The 22645-nt window shown below is 38.0% G+C and overlaps 1 protein-coding gene across 3 annotated transcripts in view; it reads right to left on the bottom strand.

Annotated features, from left to right (window-relative positions):
* Nucleotides 1–22645, bottom strand: part of LOC138333190 (uncharacterized) — a 44420-nt gene that overhangs the window by 16975 nt on the left and 4800 nt on the right. Inside the window, exon 1 of one of the 3 annotated variants that reach the window (XM_069281393.1) lies at nucleotides 12405–12563. The exons of the other annotated variants lie outside the window; for them this stretch is intronic. The gene's annotated coding sequence lies outside the window, so the exon portion shown is untranslated. Of the gene's footprint in view, nucleotides 1–12404; nucleotides 12564–22645 lie in introns of those variants that run through there. 3 annotated transcript variants of the gene reach the window in all.

Genomic DNA, 22645 nt, shown 5'->3' with positions numbered 1-22645 from the left:
GTTGAGTTTTTCTCATAATGGCAAAGACTCAACTCAAAAGGCAAAACAAAAGAACAGAAGAGAAATATAATATCCCAAATTTAGTCGCCTTTTGCCAAAACTGCTATTGTGGTAGGATATTCTTACATTCTACTTTGACACAGGATGAAGTTTTTTTGATGAAATTGAGTTTTGGCTATTAGTAATATTTATCTTGTACCTGTTGCGAAGGCATTACCATAAAACTTGGACGCAAAACATTGCATCGAAAACTAAAAAAGGCGTTAAAGGAAAACAAGCATTATTAAAATTCTACAACAAGGTCGTTTTAATAATTTATCAGACGAAGCCCTCGATTATTAAGATGTGTCATCAGAGATCGCAAAGAATTTTTCTGAAAAAGACGATAGGGCATGTTCATTAAATAAAACTTCAACGCTTAATGGCTCATCTTCACAACATCGTTGTACCATGGGGTATGGAGTCTGCTCTTTCATCAATGGCGTGCAGGAGCTGTATGAAGCTACATGCTGCACCACCAACCACATGACCGAATTTACCTCAACGGGAGTCCCGAACATCAGAGAGGCACATACGGTGTATCTATTTATGTTTCATCCAAGGACAAATTTCAAGGTCAAAGACGCATTACTGCAAGCTAAGGGTTGTGCAAACCCAGAACCTAAGTTAGAAATGGAATATGCATCAATCAATGTAAAATCAGCCTTCAATTGTATTTTATCTACAGTATACGGCTATGTATGGTTAGTGTTGTAACTTTGGGGCTATTTGTCTCACTTTAAGCGAAACTGGTAAACGTACATTGAATTTCTCATCCTTGCACCCCCATCCCATAGCTGGAAACTGTCAATTTTCTCTGATGTAATCATTTCAAACCTTATTGCGAATAATTCAGTCGTTATGTGCGTATGTCTCTTGATCGGTATTTATAGGAATAAAAGTCGTAAACCAATTGATTGTTCAGTATAGCAATAGATCGACAGATTACGTAATGGATAATGGGGATTTTTATTGAGAAATATTTCATGATTTTGGTCCTTTAAGCACAAATTTCTGGCTGATTGGCCGAAAAACATCTACTGTTAGCTTTACTTAATTAACCTTCCCTTCTGCATTAAAGTGGAATATCCGGCTAGCGGAAGGGCCCGGAAGCTAACGAATCGGAAGATAGAGGCCACATTATCGAAATTGAAGTATTGAATTCTGCTAGAAAATGAACAGTACCAAAGCTTATAAACGAATGTACACTTGTAAGTTTACTGACCCCAAAACAAACGTCAATATATGAGACAAACACATTGAAATTCAACATAAAACGGACTACACTAAAGGAACCCGCAAGCCACCATAAACTCGTCACATAAATGGCGTCGTCATTGATGTTTGGCATTAAATTTTGGCACCTTCGTAAAGTACCCGTATAGAACACGAGGCAAAGCGTCTAATCGACACAGTTATTACATAAAACGTTCACATAATCTGTCAAAATCGTCACATGATCTAATATAAAGTTGTGTTATTTATAGAAATACAAACTTGTGCTACATATCTATATTGAGAATGATTGCTTTCACGCATACTTTGTTCGCTATTTCCGCATGAGTCTAACTTTCATTGATACATTGCAGCAAGGGGAACTAATCAGGAAATATTTGTTAGTTGCTACACGTACTTGTGTTTCTAAATGGACTTGTAGTAATTAATATGTTTTTACCGTACATTTAACACTTCAGAAAATGCCTATTTCATTAAAGCTTATTTTTTCATCATTAAATTCATGCAGTAACAAGTCTACAATAAAAATCAAATGATTATGATTTATTAAATGCATATGGTAACAGGTTGCACAAAATTGAACGATTTTGTCATCTCCCGGGAGAGGTTAAATAAAGGCCGTTTTGATCAAACGGATGAAAACTAAATTGAGATTGCTGTTCATTTTTCACAATGTAGTTGGGTCTAAAGGAGTTCGCTTGGCAATACAACGGACCTTTGCAACATATACACGGATACATCTTGTATACAACATGGCACAAAGCTTGTTGAATCGACAAGTCTATGGCCTAGCATATACATGTAATTTTGCATTTATTATAGACATATCAATAACACATCATTGCTGACTGGAACATTTGGTCATCACAGCGCATTTGTCATGGTTCGTTATCATGGCAACCATCGGCCACAAAACGAAAACATCATTAAATTCTCATAAACGTCGTACATTTAGTGAAGAAGCAAGTCTGTTAGGGATATAGGCGGATATTGATAAGATATTGATTAATCGAACGAAACTACTGCTTTGTGAGAAATTGGCACCATTAGTTAAATCTGGAACCGATCGATAAGGAACCGGAGTCCGGTATTTTGTCTCCGGAATTTTCAAAAAACGAAAATTAAAAAAATAATAATTGCACAACAACGTATAGCAGTCTCTGTTTCAATATTGAATAAATTATTATAGCATTTGATTTGTATATGTAGAGGTCGTAATGGAATCTTCCGGTAGGGGCTGCCCCGGGTCTATATGTGATTCGATTTCATCTCCGCTAATTTAAGTTGCAGAGACAGATGGGTATGCTACAGACTTCGCGTTAATACACATTTCAATACATCTACTCGTTTACCAATACAACGTGAAATTACTTACCGAAACATCCAACCTCATTTACGGCAATGTCTATCGTATATTTACTATCTCAATCGTTAACAAACGGATATTCTTCCGCGGGAAAATGTTCTTTATGTAAAAGGAACCTTTATTGTGGAATTCAACTGTAAATGATATTAGCGAAAGTTACATTTAAGCTTCTTTAAAATCGAAAACATTGCTTTCTGCTACAACAATGGACAAATAAATGTAATTAAAATAGAATTTTAACCATAAATGCAGCTATGTTAAATGTCCTTTTGACATCGGAGTCATTTAAGAATGTGCAGTTAAAAAAAAGCCTTGTAGTCATTTGGTATGTCCTTCGTAGGTTTTAAAATCGTGTCCTAAAGGTTACGGACATATGGTAAATCGTCGAAACACATTTTAAAATCGCGACATATGGTAAATCGTCGAAACACATTTTAAAATCGCGTCCTAAAGGTTACGGACATATGGTAAATCGTCGAAACACATTTAAAATCGCGTCCTAAAGGTTACGGACATATGGTAAATCGTCGAAACACATTTTAAAATCGCGTCCTAAAGGTTACGGACATATGGTAAATCGTCGAAACACATTTTAAAATCGCGTCCCTAAAGGTTACGGACATATGGTAAATCGTCGAAACACATTTTAAAATGCGTCCTAAAGGTTAGACGAAACGTGAAACACATTTTAAAATCGCGTCCTAAAGGTTACGGACATATGGTAAATCGTCGAAACACATTTTAAAATGCGTCCTAAAGGTTACGACGTCGCATAAGTTCGGACATATGGTAAATCGTCGAAACACATTTTAAAATCGCGCGTCCTAAAGGTTACGGACATATGGTAAATCGTCGAAACACATTTTAAAATGGCGTCCTAAAGGTTACGGACATATGGTAAATCGTCGAAACACATTTTAAAATGGCGTCCTAAAGGTTACGGACATATGGTATATCGTCGAAACACATTTAAAATCGCGTCCTAAAGGTTACGGACATATGGTATATCGTCGAAACACATTTTAAAATCGCGTCCTAAAGGTTACGGACATATGGTAAATCGTCGAAACACATTTTAAAATCGCGTCCTAAAGGTTACGGACATATGGTAAATCGTCGAAACACATTTTAAAATCGCGTCCTAAAGGTTACGGACATATGGTAAATCGTCGAAACACATTTTAAAATCGCGTCCTAAAGGTTACGGACATATGGTAAATCGTCGAAACACATTTTAAAACGCATCGCTCATTGCAACTACGTCATGGAAAACCGAGGTCGAGAAAATTACAGAAAAATATGCCGTTCTATAGTAGAGATTTGTACACAGCTTTGTGGGCAAAGGTGTAAATGATAAAGTACAAAAATGTTAAGCCGGAGTTTCTGATGAAATTCCGCAGATCCTTCATGGGTTAAAGACTATAAGACTCTTTTACCATGTCAACCCGATCTTTATCACGTTGTTTACTCATTATGTCTGATATCCTTTACACACCTGACCAGTGACTTCACAAATTAGTCTATGTTTCTAATATACCACAACAGTTAATGAAGTCATCAATCGTCCGGCGAATGGTCATTATTTCGTGGACATTGCGTTGGTGAAGACATGAAAGAGAATACTAGGTATAATGCGATGGACAATATCTTGACCGAACACTGTCACAAAGTCTTATTTCTATCGCCAGGAGACCGTCGAGATCGGGAATCAAATCCAAAATCTATCGAGAAAGTGTCATTTATCATACTTAGGTAGCTTCAAGTTTGCATATATGGATAATGTCTTGACATATGTGATTTATTGTTCAAAATGAAATCTATCACATGGAGACGGCATGTGCGCTCCACGAATGCTGCTACAAATAGGTTCATGCAAATACTGAAAAGAGCTGCAAGTCATTCATACAAATTCTCGTGAAATACGAGTCCACAGCCCGTCATTCTACAAGATGGCAGCCGGTAGCATTCGTATGCTTACGTTAAAAATTAGAATGAGGGAAAGACTATCGCATACTGTTATTTACTAACCATGATAAAGTATACAAACAGTGCACGGAAAAAAGGAGTTTGTAATTACTTTTGGTGGGCATAAAGGATATCTAACAGCGAACACCGCGTATATACAACACATTGAATTGAAAAATGGATATTTCGCTTAAATCGATAGGTTATTTCCTTTGTTCAAGTTTAAGAGTGTAACCTAATTAGACTTTCGGAGAGTATTTCGTTGCTTTTAGGACGCCTGTAGCCAGATAACATGTAATCGAATGCCCCGGACAGTCAAATTGTCGAATGCGTCGTCCAGAACAAGTAGTTCCGGCATCGCTAAGAGCATGACCATTGCCATGTGAACACGTCTACCACTTTAATCATCCATGGTCTACGTTTTAGTTCTCTGATCGAACGTCCTAACAAGACTTATCCGTCTATTAAACTGACAAAGGAAGGCCCGAGAGGTCGCTTCGACGGCGTCACGTGGTCCTAACACGATGTACTCGGAAATGAACAAAGCAGATCGTCAATATTGTATTATTAACTTATCTATAGAAAATGAAAGGAAAGGAAATAATACCGGATTTCTCCAAATGATTTTGACATAACAGATTTGTTGTAAAGTAGAAATACAGCTTCTTATTCAACCACGTCGGCAAACTCAATATGCTTTCAAAAATGTCAGCAATTCAGCAGAATTTCGGGAAGAAGTTTATTGGTAATTGGGAATCTTCTTATCGTTTCCATACACTAGAATTCGATATAATCTATTTTAATCCAGCCATCTGTTTATTTAATGCCGATTCTGATTTCAAGTGATGCTATATTCGCCTCACTCGCTTGGCCGATTAATTATTCATAGTTTAAACTTAAAACTAAAAATCAAATTAGTAAAACTTGAAATAATTCACCTCCAAATGTTCGATTTTCAATAAAGTGAATGGCTAAATGATTTTCGATGCCAATTATAAAAATGAAATATAACTTTATCAATTTGAATTTATCACGTAACGGGAAACGTCCAAAGAAACGTGCATGCCTAATAAGGCGAACCCGTTCAACCATAGTGCCAAATATGGGCAATTAACATTTCCCCGCGGGCCTGTTCCGTTGATGCTTCTTCCATTTAAAACAAGTTGAGATCCAGCCAAGACTTCAAACTGAGACTGCCGATTAAGGACGTCACATTTTGGCACCGCGGAAATCCATGGCTGAGCCTGAACATGCTCCTGGGGAGACCCTAAAAGTCTGGTGGCGTCACCTACCGGCTTTAACGAGAACAAAATCACGCTTGAATTATATCATTTGGCAAAGAAAAAATGCGATTTGACAAATACGTAAAAAAATGCAAGCAAAGCTGAAATCCATGTCCGTTTGGGTGACAAGAAGATTGAAGTCAGTGGAATTTTGCAAATATTGTGAAACTGTTGAATTTTTTTTTAATCGCCATGAACTAAAAGGGGTGATGGAATCGTTAGAAAATTGGGGCCATAGTGTTACATCCTTAAATACATAATACAGCTGGGGAAAAAAAAAACAACGACAAAAGTTGAGATGCAAAGACGTGACCCATACAGCAATAAGACACAGCATGGTCTGTGCTCTCGTTGTCCAGACTATTCTTGCGTATGACACCAGACTTAACAGTTCCACTATACAAGAAGACACAACATGAACATACCCCAGTCTTCCAAAACACGCACCTCGCACTTCACACACGCTACACACTGCATACATGGGAGGCCGTCCTTACATGACCCTGGCTGGACGTTAAAATAACCAAACAAACAAAAACACACACAGACAGAATAATTTGTCATATTGTTCATCAATTGTGTCAGGCCAAAGAAAACAAAAGATTTCGAATAAGTACTTCAAAACTCATGCAGAAAATGAAATAAATCCAAACATTTGGATATAAACCACAGGAATCTGAGAATTAGTTACAGATGATATAAACCACAGGGATCTGAGAATTACTTACAAATGATATAATCATGGACCCACCAGACACAGGGATCTGAGAATTAGTTACAGATGATATAATCATGGACCCACCAGACACAGGGATCTGAGAATTAGTTACAGATGATATAAACCACAGGGATCTGAGAATTACTTACAAATGATATAATCATGGACCCACCAGACACAGGGATCTGAGAATTAGTTACAGATGATATAATCATGGACCCACCAGACACAGGGATCTGAGAATTAGTTACAGATGATATAAACCACAGGGATCTGAGAATTACTTACAAATGATATAATCATGGACCCACCAGACACAGGGATCTGAGAATTAGTTACAGATGATATAATCATGGACCCACCAGACACAGGGATCTGAGAATTAGTTACAATTGATGTAAACCACAGGGATCTGAGAATTAGTTACAGATGATATAAACCACAGGGATCTGAGAATTAGTTACAGATGATATAAACCACAGGGATCTGAGAATTAGTTACAGATGATATGAACCACAGGGATCTGAGAATTACTTACAAATGATATAATCATGGACCCACCAGACACATGGATCTGAGAATTAGTTACAGATGATATAATCATATAATCATGGACCCACCAGACACATGGATCTGAGAATTAGTTACAGATGATATAAACCACAGGGATCTGAGAATTAGTTACAGATGATATGAACCACAGGGATCTGAGAATTACTTACAAATGATATAATCATGGACCCACCAGACACAGGGATCTGAGAATTAGTTACAGATGATATAATCATGGACCCACCAGACACAGGGATCTGAGAATTAGTTACAGATGATATAATCATGGACCCACCAGACACAGGGATCTGAGAATTGGTTACAGATGATATGAACCACAGGGATCTGAGAATTAGTTACAGATGATATAATCATGGACCCACCAGACACATGGATCTGAGAATTAGTTACAGATGATATAATCATGGACCCACCTGACACAGGGATCTGAGAATTAGTTACAGATGATATAATCATGGACCCACCAGACACAGGGATCTGAGAATTAGTTACAGATGATATAATCATGGACCCACCAGACACAGGGATCTGAGAATTAGTTACAGATGATATAATCATGGACCCACCAGACACAGGGATCTGAGAATTAGTTACAGATGATATAATCATGGACCCACCAGACACAGGGATCTGAGAATTAGTTACAGATGATATAATCATGGACCCACCAGACACAGGGATCTGAGAATTAGTTACAGATGATATAATCATGGACCCACCAGACACAGGGATCTGAGAATTAGTTACAGATGATATAAACCACAGGGATCTGAGAATTACTTACAAATGATATAATCATGGACCCACCAGACACAGGGATCTGAGAATTAGTTACAGATGATATAATCATGGACCCACCAGACACAGGGATCTGAGAATTAGTTACAGATGATATAATCATGGACCCACCAGACACAGGGATCTGAGAATTGGTTACAGATGCTATAATTATATAATCATGGACCCACCAGAGTGCCCTTTGACCATTTTTAGACGTATTAAAGGTCTAGATAAAAAAAACCCGATAAAAATCATATTCTACGTGATACTATAAACGAGAAGGGTGGAAAGCTCACAGCTCAAAATTTCTAACCCGCCTACCTTAAGAGGCTATAAAAACACGTTTTTAGTACATCGTCATAACAACGGTTACTGCCGTTGGAAAGAGCGATAATTTTACTTTCAAAATCATCCTATACATCTACACAAAGTGCCGTCATTAAGACGATATAAGCCCAATTATGACAAACATGGAACTACAGCTAATTAAAATTCATCCTGGCGGTGTGGCCGATATAATATGCATGGGCGAGGCTTCGACTGCAATCTCATTGGCCGGCGTTTGAATAGTAACGGCGAAGTCCATATATAGCTGTACAACGTCCCGAAAAGATAAGACTTGGATTTCTAACAATAGAACGTCGTAATTACGCTAACGTATGATGTACAATAGCATTTGGCATACCTATAATGAAGTCAAGATATGTATCAGCGGGAAGTATTACCCTGTACCCATCCTTTAGTGGATTTATATATATACATTGTAGTACCATGCAGAATATGAATTTTATAGTTTTTTTTTATCTAGACCTCTAAAACGTCTAAAAAATGGTCTTAGGGAACTCTGGTGGGTCCATGATTATATCATATGTAACTAATTCTCAGATCCCCGTGATATAAATGTGTTACGTCCTGTCTCGTCATAATTTGTATTCTTTTGAAAAAGAAAATTGAGAGTAATGTATACCCCATTCTCTCAGAGTCGACATCCGAACCGCTGACGATGTGAAGTAATACGTCAGTTTAACAATGCACATTAATTTTCGGCTATTTTTATTGAAATATCATTCCAAGTGTCAAACCATCACATTGAAGTTTTGTCCCTAAGGACTGTGGTTACGGATATTCTAGTTGGAATTTCTACATTCATTATAAAACATGTATCAGTGTGTGACTAGTAAATGGAAATTCACATCTATTGACTTCAAATATAGAATAGTATCAACAACAGGGTGATTTAGGTACGAGGCACCAGGTAGCTTACGTCCGTGTTATTGTTTCGTTGAAATATATATCGTATGGTGTTTGAAATGGAGTTTTCACAAGAAACAGAAAACAACACAACGACGTTTCAATAAACCCAAGAGTCTGCTAAAGATAGAAAATAACAAATAAACGAAATGTTAAAGCTTAGAAGAGAATAGGCTGAAAATGGCCATCGACGAGCAGAACATCAGCATCCCACTTCAATACATTGTAATGTATATTGTCCCTATTTTGGCCATTTTATTCTATTTGCTGCATAGCATTTTTCAGTGGACAAGAATAAATCGTTCGAATATTCACATTTCAGTGATTTTTTTCTCGTTAACTTTCAATAGTTATTGTCGTCATCATTACAACACCATATGATTATATAACACACGTTTGACGAATAACAACAATCCTCGAACGGTAACAGATCCCAGATATATCTACAAAAGGTTTACAGTAATCAGGCATCTTTCCGTGACTGTGTGAAGTTGCACTGACAAGTACAAGTAACTTTCAAGTTAAGTTCAGAATATGTGTTTTTTTCTGTAGTACATTTATGTAGGTCAAATATTTAAATGTAGTTGTAGTGACCTACATGTACTTTCCATGTCTTGACGCCTTCAGTGGCGAGAAGTATCGGATCTCGGGAAATGTATTGAGCCAAAGAATAGTCAAATGATACCAGTGAATACTCTCTAACAGAAAGCAACCCCCTCCCGGACTTTGCCTCCCCCTTCATCGGATACCGGACATAAAAAAAATAAGACTATCTACGATAAGATCCATGTCTTTTCCCTCTCACGTTACGTTTTAAATACTGTTTACTTTATGTATTTGAAAACGTACATGTTCTGAATATGACACACAGACCTATTATAGTTCGCTTTACATTTGGAATCTGGCCAATATATATTTGCCAGCCTCTGTATTACTACCGACATCATCTGTTTCATTTCTAGGGACCTTATAACGTATATTAGTCTTTAAACACACACTTAATATAATAAGTCTTGTGCCAACTGAACGTGGACACATTTGGGATGGTAGGGCTATACCAATTAGGGCCGCCCGATCATCATAATGATTAAAGGGATGACAACCACCATAAAAGCATTTGGCTTCCTACAGACACCGTGATGTCAATTACCGGCATGTTGATCACTGCAATATTGGAGACTACAAATGTATTTTTCTTCTTATCCACAAAGTTTTTTTTTTTTTTTTTTTTTTTTTAAATAAATTACATAATTATAAACAGTCAATCTTGATGCATTAAGCCGGCGCGTAGTTGCAAGGAGTCGTATCAATGTCTAAGGCCAATCAAATGCGAAAGTTTCAAGAAGTCTTGTCACATCAGATCTTAACTTACAACTTAAATATTTAATTGTGTTTACCAAGGAGGTGTCATTTATGTTCGCTAATAAGCCGATTAATAAACCATGCAAACGAATTGACAATTAATTTGTGTACACAGAATAGTAATCCGTGCGAGATCCACGTGCACAATGAATCGTGTGTACGGATTAGTACCTATACTCCCGTGTTCTTTTGCAATCCTTGGTGTACTGAACGCTGGTCGGTGGTTTTTCTCCGGGTACTCCGACTTTCCTCCACCAACAAACATGGCACGTCCCTAAATGACTCTGGCTGTTAATAGGACGTTAAACTAACAAAAGCCAATAACAATCTTTGATATCCCAGTGTTAACTATCATGGTTGTTGTGGTCGACACAGCGGTAATGAAAGTAACCCCTGGTGTATCAAGGATGGCCCTTTGTAGGCTCCGTACTTCCCATTGCTCATAGGATGCAAAATAAGATTTCTGAGGCTCTGATGTAATGTAGAGCAGACAGGTGACAGTATTCTAGCCTATTACAACCTGATGTTGAGGAGTTAGTACAAGAGTGTTGTACCAGCCAGGTTTGATAGACGGCGCCTCAATTCACGTTAAGGCATAGCTGGCATATTAGTGAATCACGAGAGTCGATCTGGACGTCTCTTCTTCCTTTATACCACTGATAAATATTGCTAATCGACCGTCAAATGACTGACGTCGGGGTTTGTCCCTCCCGCTCACGTAACGCTCTCAAACGTATAACGCTAAAATCAATATACTCGGTCCGCCTCTCCTATACAGCCTATGGTATGCTTTTCCCCCCTCTGTTTCAAAAAATTAAAAAATATACATTTACCAGAACGGTTGACCCGGGATCTGCTATGTTACGTAATAATCATATATGCATTTACTACAGCGTATATGTGTAGTCATCAATATAAACTGTACAGAGTTGTGGTTGGGTCGAGTTTAGAGGTCAGTTAGATGTTTACGTGAAAGTCGTGGGAATGTGTATTACTACATATGTACATCCAATGATTGTAGGATTTGTTTAATGTTATGAGTGCACCCATTCGAGCCGGAAATAGCAATGTTTGTATTTTGAACAAACGATTACTTATCTTATTTAGTTTGCATTCTCGACATTTCAGGGACAACGAAAATACTCAGTCTGATGACAGAATTTTTCATTTTTCCGCTTAAAGCTACATGTATATAAAATCGAAAACATCATCAAATATTTTTCGTCGGTATACGCGGGAGCATGCAGCAGCCCATCTTCACATGTCAAGACAATATAATCCGTTACACTCCTTTCTATGATCATTGACGTATGTCGGTATCGCTTGGTAGGCGAAGGTGGCAGCCCCTAGAATGTATTAATCCTTGATAAATAAATCAAGCAGAAAAGTAACTTACAATGATACAAAACTGAAATATTCCAATAAGTCAACTCGCCCAACAAACAAAATGTAATTCATTACATGTAAGGTTTCATAGGTATGATGTACAACACGATGCTGGAATCGTGTTCCGAATATATTTCATTTGAAAATTCATTAACTTTCTGAATTTTATACATATCTAAATAATTGCTCTCTATACGGAGCAAATATGTATGGTGCATGGCATGTTTTCATTTTGTTTCAAGCCCCACGCTACAAACAGTATAGCCGTGAGAGATGTGAGAGTTTTATGTAAATTAGAAAATGTCGACCGGAGTACGTAACTTTAATTGAAAAGCAGTGAGTGGATGTGCTCGGGAGTGGGTTTAATACAGTGAAAACAGGTTACGTTAATTGAAAATGTACATATTGTTGGAATACACATGTAGGTATGTAATTATGTACTTACAGTTATCAAATTAGGACAGCTCCTAGACAGATGTTAGATCCAGAAATCTAGACTTCACTAGACAGATGGTGTACATTCAATGTAATATAACGGATCCGTTTTAAAAAGGACGCCGTATTTTTTTGGTTCGTCATTTATCACTGTTTACATAGTCGTTACGTAATGGTGTGATTCGGGAGTGTTCTGCTCTCGGGCCTGTCGAAACCGCAGATACCACATAACCTAGTAATTTACAATACAATTTGTAATGGGAATGTGTGGGGGTAGTGAAATTAGCATTTCTATAGGGACAATGTACAGAAGTACTGTGACTCCTGTTATAAGGTATCTCTTTACTTTACACCTTGCACCCCCGGGGGGAGGGGTGGTTAGAAAGCAAGGCACGTGCACTGACTAAAAGTTATGTTATGTTTTTATGCAATATCCAAAATATTGTCAAGATGGTTATGCAATATCAAAATGATAAGATTGTTTGTGAAAAGTTCAGATATGTATTTCAGAAAAGAACAGCTTCTCATGAATACATAATGAACCAGTGTAGTTAAGCCACGTTTGTATATTACATGTATAAGAATCGCTCTAATTTACCTAATTTATAAGATAATAATTGAATAAAAGCTTACACCTATCATTAGACAATATCAACACACAGAAGGTTATGATGTATTGATGAACGTACGTTTGTTTGTTTGTTTGTTTGTTTGTTTGTTTGTTTAATTAACGTCCTATTAACAGCTATGGTCATGTAAGGACGGCCTCCCATGTATGCGGTGTGTTGCGTGTATGTTGTACTTGGAACCCGGCTCGGGTAGAGATTTAGCGTACACAAATTCCTTCTTAATCGTATAACTGTAATACTGAATTTTCGGTTTAAACATTAAATCATAATTGAAGCTGGCATTTATGACAGACTTCTTGAATTGTAGATTTAAAATAAATATATGAACATAGCTAGAGAATGAAATCAAAGTCTTATGGAGAAATGGTACATTTGTAAATTTTCAGACGGAAAATGACAGTTAGATAGACATTGGCGCATTTTGGGTCATTTAAACCTTCTATTTTGACACAACCGTCATTAGATTTAACGATCAAAATATCCCATACAACCACCGGCACGTGCCCAAGTACGTCTCGCGCAGAATTTATTTTTGATTGACACATGTAAATATTCATGTCCGTCTTTTTTCTCGCGTTACTGATACCACATCTCGCGAGATTTAGGTATCGTTTTCGTGGCAATGAATAAAACATTGATATAACAAAGATGCCAAGACGTTGATACAGAAAGGGTTCTAGCCAGTTTTTGTATATGAACTTTGGTGATTGTCGATATCGTGATAGCATCACCATGTCATCATTATCTCTGCTGTGGTAGCTATTTGCAATATGAATGTCTTAACTCCATTGTATTCTCCTGGCCGCAAAGGTCAATGAACTACGTAAGAGGGTATTCAGCCAATTGCTTTCCTCCTCCCTATTGAAAGCTAATTTGTTAGTAACCCGGTAGTTTATTATGTTCGCGCAATGTATTGACGTTTTACATATACTCATTCTGAACAGAATCAACAAAATAAATCCTCCTTATCTTCCTCACTAAGCATTGAAATTGTTTTAATGTTTATCGAACTCTCAAATTCACTCACATTTTCAAGAAAGGTGATAAATATATCAATTTAACTGCCTTCGGGTGACAAGACAATTCTGATACCTTAGACAGTTAAATCAACAAATAAATTACTTGATAAAATACGCGCTTCTTTTTACGAAGTTATCGGAAAGGTTACGGTGGAACAGTCGGCACGCGTATTCCAGCTGTTTATCTAACGGCAAGGAAACAAAGCTAGACTGAGCCTTGTCTAGATTTAAATTAGAAAAACTTGACGTGTAATTCGTTCTTATGTACATTTTATCGTTCTAAGACGTCAGGCCAATTTAGCGTTTCTTCTCTCCTGGGTCTCACTTTCGATACCGCCAGAGTTCGCCAGAGATCTATATTTCTACCGAGAACAATAGACATAAAGCATTTTCCTTCCGCTAATCCGACTCCCCTTCCTGCTCCACACACACATATCACTATATAGAGCAGTGTGCGACGACTGTTTTATTATCCTGTTTCAATACAAAGTTTACTAGGGTAGGGGGTCGGTTGTTATGTAATACTAGGAAGATGTATATTACATTCTGGTGAAAAAAGCAAAAACATATACTGTTTCCAAACAACTGAACTGCCGCACTCTAAACATAATTTGGGTCGCATTCTAAGTCTCCAGACAAACGTTTTACAATGACGCCAACAGACAATAAAGAAAACTGCCCGAAAGTGTTAAGTTTCGTGTACAGTATATGATATAATTTAAGTAAAGGCCACTACAAATATTTTAAAACGCCCCCGCAAATCTGTAATGTCCAGGCCATACATTACCCTGAATTTCATTACAACCAAAACTACACCTGATGTTGAATCAAATGTCGACACAATCATGTAAATACGACAGTCTGGATAGTCAATACTCAATTAGCTTCTGAACACACATACGCAATATAAAAACAATAATTACACAAGACATTGAATTATTACATTCGGCTCAGCGTTTGTTGCTAAGCTGATTTTTTTTCCATTTCATGTAAGCTGCTACGGTAACGACGCAACCGATGCTCACACAGAGAACCATGTGTTACAAGTTACCTAACTGAATATTACATTAATTTGTCGGCTTGTCTCTGTCAGATATCTCTTGTTCACATAGGATGACAAGATAAAAAAATTACGTCCTAATTCAATGTAACATTGTAACGCACCTGTCAAATTAAATCTGTATTATTAATCAATGTTACACCATCCAGGAGTATCTGATTGCAGCTTCTGTCTCTCCGACCTTGGAAGGCGTCCCACGAACTTCCGGATCATTTCCAGAACTCGGAACTGTAGAATTATCGTTAACACAGGGCTCTAAGAATCGAATGATCCAATTCCCAGTATGGATGCGGTGCATTCACAAGTGAAAACACAAAACAGATTTCACCCATTTGTATCCAGATGATACACAGAAAGAACCAATTTGCGACTGGAATAATATTTGTACAGTTACCAAATACGACTGTGTATCCGAAAAGCTGTATACAATCTGTTCCATACTTCAAATCTTTAAAGAGCTCTGACCATTTCTATTACACCATTCTTTTTAATCTGAAGACGATCTCTATTTGCGCATGCTCCGCCTAGATGTCAAGAGGCGATTTCCGAAGTATGAAATGAACTAGAAACCAGCTTTTAGACACCGTAAATTATGCATTATTGCTTAAGCTGGCTCATTTCAAGAATGTGAAATTATATTCATATGTATACAAGGACATAGTCATTCAAATCCCCCGCCAATGGAGATATCAAAGCTGAAGTAAGTTTGATTGTGGAGACTTATGTGTATGGAAAAAAAACAATAAAAAGGAAGTTGAGCTAAAGAAAGATGGAGTATAATTCTGCAATTGTTGAATCAGGTATACAGCCTTGACATTTATATTAGACTATATACACAAAGATGGGTGGAGTTTTCAAAGTAGCATTTACCATTTACCATGATATTTTCAGCAATGTTTCCATGGTAACGGAAAAATGCAAAACCTTTAAAATTGCAAAAGGTACTACTAGACCATAAAAGAATGTGTCTATGAAGTTTCGTGGAAATATCTCTGCTGGTTTTAGAGTTTAGTGCATCCGGAAATGAACCTGCTACAAAAAATGATATTTTTCAGCAATGTTTTCTATGGTACAGAAAAAAGTAAAAAAAAAAGTGAAAACCTTAAAATAGCAAAAGGCACTACTAGACCATAAGACTAATGTGCCTATGGAGTTCCTAGCATATATCTCAACCGGTTTTCCAGTTGTGCTCCGGAAACGATTCTTACACAAAAATCTGCCATTTTCAGCAATGTTTCCATGGTTACAGAAAGAAAGTACAAAAGGGAAAACCTTAAAATAGCAAAAGGCACTACTAGACCATAACACCAATGTGTCTATGAAGTTTCGTGGAAATATCTCTTCTGGTTTTAGAGTTATGCTCCGGAAACGAACCTGGTACAAAAATATGATATTTTCAGCAATGTTTCCATGGTTACGGAAAAAAATGCAAAAAATGAAAACCTAAAAATAGCAAAAGGTACAACTAGACCATAAGACCAATGTTTGTATGATGTTTCGTGAAAATATCTCTACTGGTTTTAGAGTTATGCTCCGGAAACCATTCGGACGGACGGACGGACGGAACCCATTTGTATATCCCCCGCCAACTTCGTTGGGCGGGGGATAAAAACTCTCAAAGACACACTTATCACTGTAGATATCATCATTCACAAACGTGTACATCACGTACACGTATACGGTAGATGGTTTATGATTCCATGTAAGTGCGAGAAGAATTGATGGATAGACACATATTTTGACCTGTTATTTTCAACATGTTTGGACATTTCAAAACCATTTCGAAATCTTTATCCTCAGTCGATTTTCGCAAGCAGACTCACGGAATGCAAAGCTAGTGTTTTAAAAAGATACAGGAGGACCGTTTAATTTGATACAAGTGTTTAATAAAAAATTGTGAGTTGAACTTGTTAAAACGAACTACCTCGTGTACAGTAATTATGGCGTTGTTAAAGACAACGTTGTTTAGAAAGATGATGGTAACACACTATATCAGTAAACACATTTCACTCAACCCCATTTAAAAAAAAATCTAATCTTTTTCCCGAAGGATATGGTAAAAAGAACTTGAAAACGACGTCTAGGAGTGCTTCGCCGTTGAAGTACACGTAGTTGTCTCGTGCTGGTCGTTAGGGGCGCGCGCCGGGGAACACGTAGTTAGACACACGCTATAATCAACTACAACTGTGTTTGTGTATTGGCAAGCCTAATTATTCCAATTCTGAAAAGTTACAAAAAAGCGAGATATTTTCTGTCAAGAAATGACGATTTTTATCCTCAAAATGTATATACGCAGCGTGCTTCTGAATGAGTCGACTCGCATAAAACTAAACCAAATAGCATAACAGTACAACATGTACATGTATATGTTTGTCATTATTGAACAGCTACATGTAGTATCCTTGGAAATGAAAAAAAGGAGGCAAGACAAAAGAAAATACACATCTTACAATTTTTTTTTCATATGAGGGTGATGATTGCGCATTCGTTATCGAGAACATGTAATAAGTTTGAAAAGTGCGAAAAATTCAGATTTGATTTAAATTACAAAGAACTTTCAACAAGAGAATGACAATGATTTTTAGAAGAAATTTATAATTCTAGATACAGAACTGTCTGTAGTGTGAATACTAGTTAATACAATACGTTGGAGCCTTGCGATGAGGAAGCAAGTGTACAAGCGACGCTGAGTTGAGTGGCGGATTGCATCTGCTAAAACAACATATAAATGCTCATGAACCACAAAAACTGAAGACCATACTACTGCTACACAGTCAGTGGCCATACTACAGTACGTGAGTGAAAAGTTTGCTATATATTAATGAAGATGTCATTTGTATTGTCTATTTCGGGATGTAGAAACCTGAGCGAAGATATTGATGCTCGCTAGGCTCAAACATTAGAAGGTTGTCATTGGATGACTCTTTACAGGAAAGTAAAAACAATATAAGTATCTGGTAGGACTGCTCCAAAGAAAGATGAACAAATTGTTTTCAATTATATCACCGAGGAAAGGCAACAACGTATACTGTTTTTAATACAATTCCTTTGCAAAGATTGATCCTATATACTTACTTCGATTACATAAACTGTTAATGTGATTTACAAGCAATATTGTTGATTTGTTGATGTAAAACTGTCACGTACAAAGAGTCTTTCACCACTTCAATGTTAACCTCATCTCCGTTAGCCAACCTCGTTCTTGAAGTGTAACGTAATAAGAAGCCATGGCTACAGTAGATACTTTATTAACCCCGTCATGAATTGAAGTATTATTTCTAGTATTATAAGACCAAAATCACCAAAACATTGTTCGTTCCGTTCTGCCTCTGATAAACCCCACCATCAGTTTTGACAGGGATCTAGAATATTGGAGCGAACTGTCGTACCCTAAAGTGCGTATGCTACTGTGCAATCTCTCCCAGGGTGCATTGCGGTCCCCAAAATTTGATTGTGGGGACCGGAATGTACCCTGGGAGAGATTGGCTACTGTGACCAATGTTGAAACGTACACAGCGGAAACAACTGGTGTAGGGAAAACACTCCAGACGAAACGTAATGGTATGAAACATGTCAAAATATTACGCAAAATGCAACGCTCGAGTAAAATCACTTTGCCCAAATGGGAGCAGCTTTCGAAATGCCACGTCATGTGTCAACCAACCTGGTGACGTTCACAGTACAAACCGACCCTAGCCACCAGACAAATAATCGGAGTCAACTTTTCGTGTACTTAGAACATTAGTCAAATGGTGTCCATCAGACCCGCTCTGACCACCAGACCAATCAGAAATATCCCGCCTTGTCGCGTGGCCTGTCACTTGCACTGACGACAATCCTGGAAAAAAAGGTCCCTGGTCACCAAACCACTACCAAATGTTTTAGGCGGACATATTATAATATGTCTTGTCATATCAGCACATGTCCAGACGAGAGACTAACAGCTCAGGACGTATGACCTTATAAGGGCTTAATGATACGTGCGATGAAAGTACTTTTATAGGCTGGACAGCAAGATATCGGGGAAAACAGACATGTTAACACTCACACAGAATATCGCCAGGATGTGTGAGCATGTGAGACAATCTAAATGGAATTGGTTGTCAGTTCGGGATTAAGACAAGTTAACCATTTGGTTATTGTTGTTCTTTTTATCGCCGAGTCTTGCCTACAGTCAATCCCATTGTTAATACTTGTAGCTTGTTATAAATCAGACATACATTAAAGCCGGTACAGCTGGATATGGTTATGGAGCATGCAATATATGGTCCTCTCCATCCGAACAATGCATTGGAATTGATTTTATTATTTTGGTTTTGTTGCTTTGCCTTCATCACTTACAAGAAGTAGAAGATACGATTTACACCCCTCTGCAGATTTCACCGAGGCAGTTATTCCCGTCTGAGCATCACAGATGTGGACGATTTATTTTACTTAGTCCAATCAGGAAGTGACTTAACGACGGTTCTGCACGAGCTGAAACCACGTGTTACGTTCCAAATCGATACTAGCAAACACCCATGGAATTAATTCACTCTTCCTCATCGTGTTAATTTCAATGTTAATTTTCTCAACAGTAATTGTATTTGGTAAGTGATCTATTCTATGAAGGACCTGTTCCTCCTAATTCATCTAACCCACCACTTCCCTGCCCTTACTATATTGCTGCCTCCCAGTCGATAACCCCTTACTTCCAATATCCTTGTCTGTATCTTTATCTTATCTATTTAGAGTTTCCATGCATATTTTCCCCCATTTTGTTGTGTTCCCCTTCCCATTTGAGCGATCGTCTCTGTGAGGAATGATCTGAGTTCTGTCCTCTGATCAAGACACACCAAGTCGATAGTCTATAAAAGTGGTAGTTTCTGCTCAATGGAGTTGGGCGACTGGTTCGCCCGTTGTCGTATAATGTGACGGTTAGCACATGCTCAGTGCCTTGGACGGATTGCTTCGTTAAGATAGCACCAAAAAGGACAATAGTAACTCTATCACAAAGAGGCACAGCATGAATATACCGCAGCCTCCCAAAACACGAATATACCGAAGCCTCCCAAAACACGAATATACCGCAGCCTCACAAAGCACGAATATACCGCGGCCTCCCAAAACACGAATATACCGCAGCCTCCCAAAACACGAATATACCGCAGCCTTCCAAAACACGAATATACCGCAGCCTCCCAAAACACGAATATACCACGGCCTCCCAAAACACGAATATACCGCAGCCTCCCAAAACACGAATATACCGCAGCCTTCCAAAACAAGAATATACCGCGGTCTTCCAAAACACGAATATACCGCGGTCTTCCAAAACAAGAATATACCGCGGCCTTCCAAAACACGAATATACCGCAGCCCTCCAAAGACACGAATATACCACAGCCTCCAAAAACACGAATTTACCGCAGCCTCCCAAAACACGAATATACCACAGCCTCCCAAAACACGAATATACCGCAGCCTCCCAAAACATGAATATACCACAGCCTCTAAAAACACGAATATACCGCAGCCTCCCAAAATACGAATATACCGCAGCCTCCCAAAACACGAATATACCACAGCCTCCCAAAACACGAATATACCGCAGCCTCCCAAAACTCGAATATACCGCAGCCTTCCAATACCGCAGCCTCTCAAAACACGAATATACCGCAGCCTCTCGAAACACGAATATACCGCAGCCTCCCAAAACACGAACATACCGCAGCCTCCCAAAACACAACCCCACAGACAAAACAAAGGAGAGACCGTCCTTAAATGGAAATAACTGTTAACAGAGCGTCAAATCATAAACCAATCCAAATCAAATTCCTCCCTAATATCCTCTAATAGGTTACGTCCCCTTGTTTCCCTTACTCTTTTCTACTGGTAGTTTCCCTCCATTTAGTTCCCTTTATCTTATTGCCCCTAATCCTCTCATGCTTTCTCCTAATACTCCCACCTCATCCTGTTACCAGTTTCCATACATAATCTTCATATACCTTTCTATGCTTATTTTACATACTTTCACGAGATTCTTTTCTGCTAATGAGTTACTTCCCTTTTTTCCCTTACCAAGTTTATTGCAAACACCAGTCTCTTTCACGTCATCTGCTAGTACCTCGCTATCTGGCCTCCCTTACAATCTTCAAGCTTGCTGTTTCTCGTCGAACTTTCATCACAGCAGTATTTTATTATCCTCAAACGCCACATTTAAAACAAACGTTGTAGTAATTAATATCTTTAGTGACCATTTCATGCTGATGGCACCAGACTGTTTATTGGCGGTTCCGTAAGACACAGATCGATGTCTGGGTCGGGACCTACAGGTCGTATCCAAGACCTCGTGTACCGAAATACGAACTTAGGTGTCATCACGAGGTTAGACAGGCCAGTCACGGAATCACAGAGGCTTCATAAAAGATAATTGGCCAATGATTCAAGGTCACCCGAAACCGCCATTAATATGACTGACGGGCTATGCGAGTGTTTTGAATGGACTGATTTGTGACACCAATCAGAGTGAAGACGCTCAATAACATTACTTTAGCGTGTCAAAACGTTTACTTCGGAAACCATGTAAAGACTGCGACTCCCGACTAATTAACGGAAAATAGCACGGATACCGAGAGTATTAAACCTCTTAGTCCGGCGGTAAAGGGTGAATGCCGGTCAAAGAAAGCCCCAAAGGAAACACCAGGAATACAACAGCTATGAGTGACGGATATTGATACATACTTTCTAATAAAAACATGACTGACGCCGTTTTCGACATCGACTGACAACGACCTAAAGTAGCTCTACATTTTCCTTACAATTTGGTGTCGGTTAGATCAAATTTGGTTCCTTTATCCATGCTACACATGAGTCAATTAGTGTGAAAAATAGAAATAAATTACAAAAGATGATGTAGGGAGTGAAGGTTAACACAGATGAGTCTGAGAGAACAAGTTGAGTATCTATAGAGCTTAAGGACACGGAATCAAGGTCAAAAGAAACCAACAAAGATATCGTCAACGACACGAAATCGATATCACTGTTGTAGAATTTAACCTCAAGTAATTCTGAAAGCAAAGGTTAGGAATAAAATAACTTGGAATCAGAAGGAACTACGATCCACGGTTACGGATAGCAAAATTACAGGTGCACGAAGAGGAGAACAGATGTTATAGAAACAGCATTGCTCAAATTGCAATCGCCAAAACCAAATCTGGAGAAGTTATCAACCAGAACAATACATGCACAAAGAGACAACAAACGGATTTGACAGCTACATTTACATTGCAATTTATACTTTCTTACAATCTGCTGGTCTTATTACCTTTTTATTTTTTTTATTTTATATCGATTTTCCTGAAAAATGTTTCATAAAAATTCAGAAACAAAAATGATTTTAAAATCAGTCATCTTACTATAGTATGATGACGAAAGAAGTATAATAGGTTGAAGAGTTTCCAGAGAAGGCATGGTTAGTGTCATTTGACTATAACACTACATGGTCGACAATAAGTGTTTAAGATGGTCTATGAACTCGTGACATTTTGTATCTTTGATATAT

This window comes from Argopecten irradians, chromosome 10 (genome assembly GCF_041381155.1).
Source record: "Argopecten irradians isolate NY chromosome 10, Ai_NY, whole genome shotgun sequence".
NCBI classification, from domain to species: Eukaryota; Metazoa; Mollusca; class Bivalvia; order Pectinida; family Pectinidae; genus Argopecten; species Argopecten irradians.
Note: the sequence above shows the minus strand (reverse complement) of the source record. Positions and strands in the feature narration are given on the sequence as shown.